The following is a 12,628-nucleotide window of genomic DNA, read 5'->3' as shown; positions in this document are numbered from 1 at the left end:
TGCTTATTTGAACTTTTGTCATTAATGTAGATCAACTTTTTATGATTGTTTTAAATTCGCAAAGCTGAAAATACATTTATGTATGCAAGCTGGATCAATCACTGTCAATCATTTTCATTGGGTTTAATTGTAAATATTATTGTCTGACAAACTATGTTATACACATCATTTAATTTGTTTTGGCAAGTATTACATTTTTGTGCCAAAAGAAAATTGTTGGATCTTGTAGCAGATGTAAACAACTTCATTCTTTGGTTTTTATGGCCGTTTTCATGCTGTAGCCATTAACAATTATTTTAAATAGACGTCTAAGTCTAAAATGCTTTTGGTTGTTCTTCGCTGTTTTGAATGTGTACTTTGTCTGGTCTACTTTGATGAATTCACACACTCTAAAAAAACACTGGGTTGTTCTAACCTAATGTTGGGACAGATATGTAAAAAACAATTGTTCAGTTAAAAAGGTGTAATTTAAATTGAATTGGAGCAAATCTTTTAATCGAAAATGGGATCAGCAAATTAGATTACACAGCATTTAGTCTACATCACTAGTTAAAAACATGTGGTCATTACTTACGGGAATACTTTTAATATTATATTGCTACATCTGAAATCGCATACTATGTTAGATACTACATTTACATATCTAATTAATTCTATATAATTCATCATATTATCGATAATAATACATATTAAAACATTTACAATACTTAATACCTCAACAAAATGCACATGGCCCACAGCATCATTTGCATTGCGTAGAAATAGATTCACAAAATCACATCATGTTGTTTCTGTGTGGAGTTAGCATGTTCTCCCCGCGTTACGTGGGTTTCCTCCAGGTGCTCCAGTTTCCCCCAGAGTCCAAAGACATGTAGTACAGGTATATTGGGTTGGCTAAGTTGTCCGTAGTGTATGAGTGTGAATGAGCGTGTATGGATCTTTCAAAGATGGGTTGCAGCTGGAAGGCCATCCGCTGTGTAAAACATATACTCGATAAGTTGGTGGTTCATTCAACTGTGGCGACCCCAGGTTAAAAAAGGCAACTAAGCCAAAAAAAGATCAGATTAATTAGGATGATTTTGTAGGGAATTATTTGATATATAGGTATGATATATTGAGCATGTGCAAACAAAAGTGAACGGAATCTCCTTGGATGGGCTGATAGGGTGGTGATGTAGTTCCCAATGCTGGCAGAGGTGATTGAGTTCCCACAGGCTGGTGGTGTGGCTTATCTCAGGGTTTTTGGCAAGTGCCTGGGGGCTCCTGGTGGGTTTGGTATGAGGAATTGGCATTCCAGAGTTCCAGCCAGGTCGATCAGTGATTGCTACTCCTCTTCTCTGCCCCGAACAGCAGGATGCCCTCCTGGCAAGTCTCATTAACTGGAGTGAGGGGTGAGAAAACAGGAGACCGGCCCAATTGAAGTCACTTTACATGCTGAAGGCTCCTAGCATTGTGATTCTTCAGGTGTTGTCAGCGATGTAGGTAAACTAGATGCAAATATACAAACAAATGGGCACTTAGAGGTCAAGAAAGGACTTGTAAAAAGGAGAGAGTATCTTTGACTGAATGAGTAATGTGCAGTCTGAGAGGGACAGAAAGCAGCTCGCTGGCTCCATCAACAGGCTGGTGATCTGAATGACGTGCCCTTGGGCCAATTGCATTGCTTAGTGCAGCAGCCATTAGCAGCAGTTTAGCTGTAAAGCTCCACTGACCTCTGGAAGCAGGGATGCAGCTTGAGAGCATATGGCACGGTGTTCAGTGTCTTTTTGAGGATGTAATGTAATGATTGGAGAGCTTGATTTTGTTTTATTTATTTATTATTCCTAATTTAGTTTTATTTCAATTCATTTTTTTTTACTAAATATGGTTTTAATATGATCACTAGTTGCTGTGCTAATTTATGTAATTTTTTTTGCGAATTTTAATATTTGTGGTGATTTTTACTACTTTATTATTAATTATTATTATTATTATTATTATTATTATTATTATTATTATTATTATTATTATTATTATTATTAATATTGTTATCAAATTTAATTTTACAATTTTTTATTTAATTTTTACAAACATGGTTTTTAAATTATTTCCAATTGCTATGATAATATGTGTTTTTGTGAACTTTAATATTTATATGCTTTTTGCAACTTTATTTTTTTAATTTAATTTAATTACATTTTTAAAATATGGTTTTAATATAATCACTAATTGCTATGATAATTCGTGAAATGTGATTTTGTGAACTAATTATTTGGGGGCTTTTAGCAAACTGTAATTGAATTTATTTTAATTTTAAAAACTTTTGACCAAATATGGTTTAATATTATCTCTAATTGCTATTATTATTAAAGTTTTGCCTTTTTGTAAACTTTAATGATTGTGGGCACTTTATGCAACTTTATTTCACTTTTATTTATTTTTTAACTATAATTTTATTTTATTTATTTTACAAACTTTTTGCCAAATATGGGTTTAAAATGAATTCTAACTGCTATAGTAATTAATGTAATGTGTTTTTGTGAACTTCAATATTTGTGGTGCTTTTTGCAACTTTATGTAATTTTTAAATTAAATTAAATTATTAAATGAAATTAAAACGAAATATGGTATACATGTTAATATAATATGGTATTATAATTTTAATATAATCTCTAATTGCTATTATAATTAAGGTAATGCCTTTTTGTGAAGTAATGGCTTTAATGATTATGGGGCTTCTTGCAACTTTATTTATTTTTTTAAATTTAGTTTAATTTAATTTAATAAATAATGTAATATGTTATATGTAATATGTAATAATAATTTTTTAATTTTTAAAAGTGTTTTTTTACTTTAATATTTGTGGTGCTCTTTGCAACTTAATTTTTGAAATAGTTTAAATAAATTAAATTAATTTCAATTTTTGCCAAATATGATTTAAAATAATCTCAAATTTTACAATAATTAATATAATGTGTTTTGGTGAATTTTTGGTGTTTTTTGCAACTTTATTACATTTTTTATTAAATACAATTAAATTAAACTAAATTAAGTTTTATTTTATTTTATAAAATTTTTACCAAATTTGGTTTTAATATAATCTCCAATCGCTTTGATAATTAATGTCTTTTTGTGGACTTTATTGACTGTTAGGCTTTTTGCAACATTATTTTAAATGAATTTAGTTTTTTATTTTTATTTTATTTTACCAAATTTGGTTTCAATATAATCTCTAATTGCTCCGAAAATTAATATAATGTCTTTTTGTGAACTTTTTGCAACTTTTATTTTGATTTAATTTAATTTAGGGCATGACGGTGACTCAGTAAGTAACACAATCGCCTCACAGCAAGAAGGTCACTGTTTTTCAAGTCCCGGCCAGGTCAGTTGGCATTTCAGTGTTGAGTTTGCATGTTCTTCCCGTGTTCGCGTGGGTTTTCTCCGGGTGCTCCAGTTTCCCCTACAAGTCCAAAAACATGCAATTGGCCGTAATGTATGTGTGTGAATGAGTGTGTAATGATGTTTCCCACTGATGGGTTGCAGCTGGAAGGGCGTCGGCTGCATAAAACAAATGCTGGAAAAGTAGCCGGTTCAGATTAATAAAGGTACTAAGGTGAAAAGAAAATAAATGAATGTTTATATTATTTCTATATTTGAGATATGACATAACATTAATTTAAAATTTCAGCTGTAGTGCTTACAATTCAGTAGCTCTGGAAAATCTCCATTTTAAATGGTATATTTATTTAATGAAAAAGCTATTTCTGTTGTAATTCATAGGTTGCATCTCTTAAAACATTATGATTTATAAGAAATACTAGTTTACACACTTTCATAAATGTCTAATATCTAGAAAAAATGTATATTGTATTATACACAAAAGTATTTAGTTGCATATTTTTGTGGTTATCAGTTATGTTTGGTGTCCACTACACTAAATATTTAGTGCTTGGCATCTTTATGTTCCTCATGCACACACATAATATCCTCCCACAATCATTTCAGTTCAGAATTTTAAAAAATCTGTTTTCCAGCAAACTCCCTGAAGTCACTAAGTTTAAAACCATTTTATTAAGTCCATTTTGTATCCAAAAAGACATCGGCGGAGCAAAGAGTTCACGTTTAAAGCCCTGAATAATAACAGACCTGAAACGGACAAACAAAAGCTTTCCAGCGCACAGAACTGTGTCAATAAAAGCTTGGATTTACAGACATGTCAATTTTATGAGTTGGCAGTCGCAGGACCAACACTCTTCTCTTACTGTGTGCTGGTCACATAAAATGGCTCAAGTGTTTATGTAGCCTGTGGCAAAGCTCTGCTCTTGGTTATAACATTGCCGGCATGACAAGATGTTTCCGGATGAAGTTATGTGTTTGATAAATGGGGAGCTTCACATCCCACCGGAAGGAAAGATTACAAATGAAGTCTTCTTGGTGTATCTAAATGGTTTTAGGACAGAAATTTGACCAGAATTTTACAGAATTCTTTGGAAATAGTGGCATGTTCAGTCTATAGGCATGTCATGCGATTTACTTGATAATCAAAACAATAACGCAAAGACTATAAAACTGTATGTGTGTATAGTGTTTCTTAAAAACAGACATTGACAACTATGTTCCTGTCATGCAAAACAGCATTTTTAGTTGTCTGAGTTATTTATTTTAGTGTGTTATTGTCTTGTAAACATACCATTTATTTATTTAATTTATTTTTTACATTCTGGAGGTAACTAATGGTCCTTTTGGCTTTTCTGAAGCTCATATTATTAGACCAATAATATAAACTCAAACATTTAAATTTATTCTTTTTTGAAATGATAGCTTTAACTAGCATAAGATGGTTGCTGGTCTTAAGTGATTTAAGCTGGTTTAATTAACCAAAACCCTTCTAAAATCAGCCAACAGTGCAGTGTGACATACTGGAGTCAGCAGATTATTTAGGCTGGTTTAAGAATACATTTTTATTATGTATGATTATGATTACACAGGCATATCACCCTGCAGCCCAAGACCGGCTACTCACTAAAGCTGAGCAGGGTTGAGCCTGGTCAGTACCTGGATGGGAGATGTCTGGGTTGCTGTTGGAAATGGTGTTGCTGAGGTCAGCAGGGGGCACTCAACCTAATGTCCCAATATAGTGAAGGGGACACAATACTGTCAGTAAGCGCTGTCTTTCGGATAAGACATTAAACTGAGGTCCTGACTCTCTGTGGTCATTAAAAATCCCATGGCACTCCTTGTAAAGAGTAGGGGTGTAACCCCGGTGTCCTGGCTAAATTCCCTTCATCGGCCCTTTACCCTCATGGCCTCCCAATCACCCCATCCACCAAATTGGCTTTATCACTGTATCTCCACCCAGGGCCGGAGTGGGACTCCTTTTCAGCCCTAGAGTTTCAAGCATTACACCGGCCCACCTCAGTTCACGACTGACTATATTAAAATAAGGTCATTTCCAATTCAGTTTCTAATGACACTATCACGTCCTTTTCAAGAAAACAGCTGCTTTAGAACTTCAAATGTTCAACAACTTTACAGTTTTATATGTTTTAACAATAAAAATGGGAAAAAAAAATTTACTCTGGTGAAGATCGAACACGGAACGATGACGTCATAACGCAACGTGCTGACAACTGGACCACAACGTCGCTTTTACGTTTGTGTGGCCGGAATGTTAGTTACATCATCATTACCCTGCAGGCTGCATTTTGCTCATGGGGCTACGAGGCAATAAATAAGAAAAGGAGAGCTGCGGCAAAATAATGAATAAAAAGAGTGAGGCTATGGTCAAATAAATAAATAAATTAATGAAAAAAAGTGTGACTGCTGAGAGTGCAAGCAGCAAGAAACACCGGCCCTTGCGGCAAAAAAACGGTGCGGCCCACCGGGAACTCTCCCGGTCCTTCTGACTGGCCATCATAAAAAGCATCATAAAAAACTATTTAAAAACAGCTAACAGAACAGTCGAATTACCAGCCTAGGTTTAAGTGTATACTTTTATAAGTGTTTGTTCAACAAATTTGATCTTGAAAATGAGATAACTGACTGGTCTTGGCTGGTTTATGCTAGTAAACAAAACCCCCCTAAAATGATTTGGAAAATTTGTCTGAACAAGCTGCAACCAGCAAATTAGTTTAACCCTTTATTTTAATCTGCATTATAAAAAAATGGTCTTAGAAATTAGATTGTTGGTGTATCTTTGCTGGTTTAGGTGGTTTAACCCTTTACATTAATCTGCGTTATAAAAAATGATCTTAGAAATTAGATTGTTGGCGTATCATTGCTGGCTTAGGTGGTCCATGCCCCTCTAAAATCAGCCAATAAACTCTCTAAGCTGGGACCAACAAATTAGTTTAGGCTGGTTTAAGTGCACATTGTTAATGTCAGTTCAACAGATTTCAACTGCTTTAAGCTGGTGGAAGTTGTCCATACCCTTCTAAATATGATGCCAGTAAATATAATACTTTCTAGGTTTCCATCAGTGTTACTTAGAAGAAAATGTCAAATATTTAATCAGATATATTAAATTTAGTTGTGTATTGTACAAATGAAAGGAAATATTGTTGAAATCTCACCTATAGCCTCTGGGAATGTACAGTTTTTAAAATGAGACAATTACTGTTAACATTTTATATCCTAATATCTAATACAAACTTTAGCATCTTTATAAGCATCTATAAATATATAGATACAGTTGAAATCAGAATTATTAGCCCTTTTAAATTATTAGACCCCCTGCTTATTCCCCCCCCCCCCAATTTCTGTTTAAAGGAGAGAAGATTTTTTCCAACACATTTCTAATCATAATAGTTTTAATAATTCATTTCTAATTACTGATTTATTTTCTCTTTACTATGATGACAGTAAATAATATTTGACTAGATATTTTTCAAGACACTTCTATACAGCTTAAAGTGACATTTAAAGGCTTAACTAGGTTAATTAGGTTACTTAGGCAGATTTAGGTAATTAGGCAAGTTATTGTATAATGATGGTTTGTTCTGTAGACTATTGAAATAAAATATAGCTTAAAGGGGCTAATAATATTGACCTTAAAATGGTTTTTAAAAAAATTAAAACTGCTTTTATTCTTGACGAAATAAAACAAATAAGACTTTCTCCAGAAGAAAAAATATTATCAGACATACTGTGAAAAATTCTTTGCTCTGTTAAACATCATTTGGGAAATAAAAAAAGAAAAAAAAAGAAAAAAACATATAAAACTGTATATAAATAAATATATACATAAGCTAATCTATAATGTAAACAATACATGGACTATAAATGGATATATGTCATGCTACAAGTTATTACACAACAAAAAAGTAAATATTTAATCAGATATGTGACCATTCACAAATTATCTCCGCTGTTTTTTTTAGTATGGAAATAAGTGTGTTAGTTTGCCACCCGTACATGTCAACATTAAATGTAATTTATTGAATTAAATTTGTTGGCAAAACATTAAAAGGTGTTCTCAAAACCAGCTGAGAACCACATGAAGTGTTTTTAGCTATAAATTTTCCTCCGGGAAGGAAACCCTTTAGCTTTTGAAGCACTTGATGCTTACCCCGGTGATATGTTTTTTCTCTTGCTAGGAAAAAAAGCGCACTTGCCAGTATATAAAAGCATTACACACAGCATTGCTGTAAACAGCATTTTGTACCAGAAACAGCTCTGGCTGTATACATGGAACAGGATGGTGGCAATCTGCTTTAAGTGATGTCATGTTGCGGGGATGGGGTCTCCCACCCCTGCGCAGCGGGGAGATTTTACAAGGGACACTATGATCTCACACACTGCCCTAGGATCAGTCCTCGGCCTGTGGGGGAGTTCTGCAGTGCGCTGTGTGTTTCTCTGCCAAGCACAAGTCTAAGTAAATAAACAGTGGAACATTAAAAGCCTGGCCCATTCACCTCTGCACCGCTGCATTAGATTGTGCAAACATACATTCATCCACAGTTAGCGCTGACACTGTGCTCTGGAGTTTGATGATGATCTTTTCCTGCAGTCTTGACAAACCACTCTTTGCTCTTTTGAAGTAAAAAAAAAAAAAAATAAAAGGTTTGACTAAAATGAAAATTCTGCCATCATTTACTCACCCTTATGTCATTCCACACCGCTATGACTTTCTTTTCATCTGGAAAGACAAAAGGCAAACTTTTGAAGGTATATTAACGGGACCAGCAGTGTAAAAAGTGGTCCTTGTGACCTGGACACTCCTCAGAGTCTTCTGAAGCTTTGAATCACTTTATAAGCTTTATTTCATTAACAATTAAGCAAATCGAATGAAACAGTGAATGAAATAGTGTTTTCTTGTAAAATGTGCTCTAATATTCTTTCATTTACAACTTAACTTGTTTTACAGTGCAGCTTCACATAAAAACAGGACATTATGCCACAAAATGTGACCATAAAATACTCGAACATACATTTTTTTTTTTTTTTACATAATATTTCCTTGTCATTATCAGAAACATGTCTCCATATATTCAATAATCACATCATATATGCACTGTAAAACCTAAGAAGTTAAGGTAACTCAAACCATTTGAGAAAACCGATTGCAACAAACCATTTAAGTTCAAAAACTAATCATGAGTACTGTGAACCTAATCTATTTGAGTAAACGAACCAATTTGAGCACAGTAAAACCCAAAAAATGAAAAGAACAAACCAACAGAGTACCGTAAACCCAGTGAGTTAAGGCAACTCAAACCGTTTGAGGAAACTGATTGCAACAAACCATTTGAGTTAAAAAAAACTAATTTATATAAGTAATTTGAACTTACCCCCTTTACATTGAAGTAATGAGGCATTTAATTAACTGTTTACCTTAAACACTGAGTTCAAGACTCTTCAAATAAGTAGAATTTGTTTCACTCAATTTTGAGTTAACTACACTCATTTCATTTGATAATGTTGACTGTTGGGTTTTACAGTGTGCTGTAATTAATGCTGGTGCTGTTTTAAATCCTTTAACTAAATGATACCATCACAAGTGCACAACAAGCTTGTTTTGGATGTTCTGTAAGTTCTGAAGCAAAATAGAAGTCAAAATGCATATTTTAATTGTTTTATAGGCTTAGGTTTTGGTTTGCACAGTGTGAATTAATAATAAGTAAACAAAACTAAATGTTGTTTTGTTTTCAGTCAAAGCCAGAGAAGCAAAAAGATATATGAATGATTATTTTCAGCCCATCGTTTAATATAAGTTTAAAAATTTGGTTCTCTTATCAGAACGGAATCAGCTGTTATCGAGATCAGTTCATCACATAAATCTTGTTGAAGATGAATCATGATCAAGTTCCTCGCACTTAAATGGCTTTTTCAGAAAAGTGTCTGCCCTGTCTGCACTGCACTGTGAAAGACACTCTTGACACCCTTAAAAAAAAAACAAACAAAAAAAAAGCTGTGCATTAAAAAATGTAATACTACTGTGTTCCACAATTCCTTCATGTTGTCTAAACACAAATTAAGTTAACTTAAATGTTTTTACAAATTAAGTTGATTGTTTATAAAACAATTACTTTGTCCTAAGAAAACCTTAAGAATAGTGTTGATTCAACTTATTTTAAATAAGAAATTTGAAAAACCAGTAGGTTATTTGAGTGCACTTTAAAAAAAGCAGGGTTCCCAACACAAATCGATTAAGTTAACTTTACAAATTTAAGTGGATTGAACACAATCTTAAATAAGTAAATTGTTCCCAAACCATTTTACGAATTTTGTTGCTCATTTTAAATAAGTAGTTTATACAAGAAGCACAATACTTTTTGAGTCTGTGGAAAAGCGAAGGATTTTTTTATTTTTATCAAAAATGATTAAAAGAAAAAACAGGATTTCTTTTTAATTATACAGTCTGAGGACAAGAGAGTCTGAAGCTACTTTTAAGTGCATTTCAAGGCATAAAATACACGTGTATAAAAATTGGTTGGGCTCTATGATGGTCTTTCAAAAGACAATTTAATTTCTGCAAGTTCAGTAACTCTGCAACAACGTCATCTCCTTTAATTGCTCAGAATACTAACACAATACTGGACTAAAACTTTACTAAAACACTTCTGTGACATGTAGTACTTATATACTCAATCAAAAAAGCATCATTTTGATTCATGTTTGATTGATTTATAAAATAAAGGATAAACCTAAAACATAAACCAAAAGAATTTTATTGTTTACTGACCAATAAGGTATCCGCACATGGACTTTTATTTTAGGTCAGCTAGCACTGGGCTTCCGGTGAATTGCCATGCCATACCAAATCGGCGCATCTAAGATCTGATTTCTTTAAAAAAAAACAACGATCATCACTGCCTGGCTGAGATACGATATAAAATGGGTATCAGACCAAACAAGAAGCACTGCATTAAATAATATTTTTTCGTGCCATGTTTTCACAATATGGAAATAATATTTACTTTAGTATTTTTAATAAAGTTTTTGTGCTAGCCTGCTGCTAATGACGGTGCCTGCGATTTAAATGGTCTTTCGCCTCTTTTTATGTTTTAACAACCAAATGAATGCCTAAGTCTATTTAACTGATTATATTTAAATTACATTACATTTGTAAAAGGAACCTTATGAAATTTAAAATAGTCACATAAACCTTTCATCAGAAGTTCATCACTGAAAAACACTAGCTGTGCATATAGCCCATCGGGATGTTAAAAGCATGATAGAAATTCTCCATCTACATTTGCAATTCAAGAATGTTTATACTTGGTAACACTTAAAGCAAGTAACTATGTTTATACTTTGGTAACACACTGTAAGTAACTTTGCAACTGCATGTGGTGGTAGTAGTAGTAAACAGTGCTTTTATTCCTTCTGACAGCTTTGTTTAATGGTCCCCCAAACATTCTACAGAATACACATGACTTCGCAAGTACATACTGCATCAACTTGTTCTACAAACCATAACACTAACCAAACACAAACTTGTTTCGCTAATACTGTAATCAGTGTGTCCTCGGGGTGTTAAAAAGTATTAAAAGTTGATAAATCAATTATGAGAAAATTAAGGCCTTTAATTATAAGGTCTTAAATTTTGTTCAAGCGTTGTTCAAAGAGTCTGACTCCAAAAAAAGCAATGATATATATTTATTTTCCTCTTAATATTAACAACGGCATGCTCAATCCACATGATTGGTTCGGGCCAGGGCGCATCTGGCCAAACTCTTCCGTCCGTGTGATTTCACGGAATTTGCAACAAACGAGAGAAGGCGATGTGACGCTCTCCACTTGTAGCGAAACTATACAGCAAAACAGACAACAAACTGGGAAAATGTAAGTTTGTGACTCCTGGTTTGAGAAAGACTAGTGTAAACAGTGGCTGAAGCCTGTCGCTGAAAGCAACCAAGTAATGTATTTTTTAAGCTTTTCCTCTGAGCTTATCTGAGTTTTGTTGCATGGTTGTGCTCTATTGAATTATTTAACTACAACTACATTAAGGTAAAGGTTCCATACCAATTAGAACTTGAAGTGGCAATGAAGTCTTAAAATTTTCTGAGAAGGTCTTTAAAAGGTATTGAAGTTACTTTTAGGATCCCTGCATATACCCTAGTAATGAAAGTTGATATATAGTTGCAAAATAACTTACATAGGCTTAGAGCCAAGGGAATCATCAAAATAAACTTCAGCCAAGAATTTGTATCTATTTATTTTATTTAGTAGCAGTAGTAGTGTAGTAAAAAATAAAAGGTTGTTCTAAGTGTTATTACTGAGGTTATTTTAACATCTTTACTTGTATACCTCAAGGCCAAAAGATTTTACTTAGTGTATTTAAAACATTTGGTTTTTATTGACTATCTGTGAGGCATCCATTTCCCTAAATCACCTAAGCAACATAGCAGTGCTTTGGAAAACCAAACAATCCTGTTTCCAGGTAGATCCACCAGCATTAGTAAATGGAAAGCTCTCAGCTCTCTAATTGCAAAGCATACCCGCACGCAAAAGATTATTTTTGCTGCTTGTTCTAACCACTTATCTAAAACGAACTGATTCAACACAATTCTTGAGGTTTATTTGGGACATTCTATCCATTTAAAATTGTAAATACTTACTTCATTTAATCGATTTATGTTGGGACAACATGAAGGAATTGTGCAGAACCCAGCATTTTTTACAGTGTATGCGCAGTGACCACATCATTAAAAGTAGATGCCGAGCATGCCCTTACATATTTGTGAAAGGTGCAAGCATGTGTTTGTGTGTGTGTGCATATGACCTGCATTACCTCCCCAAACCCTGCTTACAGTCTTTCGTGTTTTTGACTCATGATTTGCGCCCCGAGGCAAACAGCAGGGGTTCCATTCTTAGCTTCCTGTAAAAAATACCTCCCCACTCCACGTCCTAATTAATCTGAAGGGCATGCCCAAGATCCCTATAAAATCATACGAGACTATACCAATTTCCTGGTAGCTTGATGCCCTACATGTGCTTCTTGTACATGAGTATAAGTTTCCTTTCCCATGACTCTACAGAGATTTATGCCCCCTTTTGTTTAATCTTTTATGTTGGTATTTATTTAAGTTTTCCCTCAGCAAGATTAAGGTGTTATATTGCACGATTCTCTAAAAATTGCAGATAACAAGCGTACGGATTATGCAGAAACATCAGAAACATGTGGCTCTTGCTGTTTTTAGCATTT

Source organism: Danio rerio, chromosome 16 (assembly GCF_049306965.1).
Source record: "Danio rerio strain Tuebingen ecotype United States chromosome 16, GRCz12tu, whole genome shotgun sequence".
Taxonomy (NCBI): Eukaryota; Metazoa; Chordata; class Actinopteri; order Cypriniformes; family Danionidae; genus Danio; species Danio rerio.
This window is presented reverse-complemented; position numbering follows the sequence as displayed.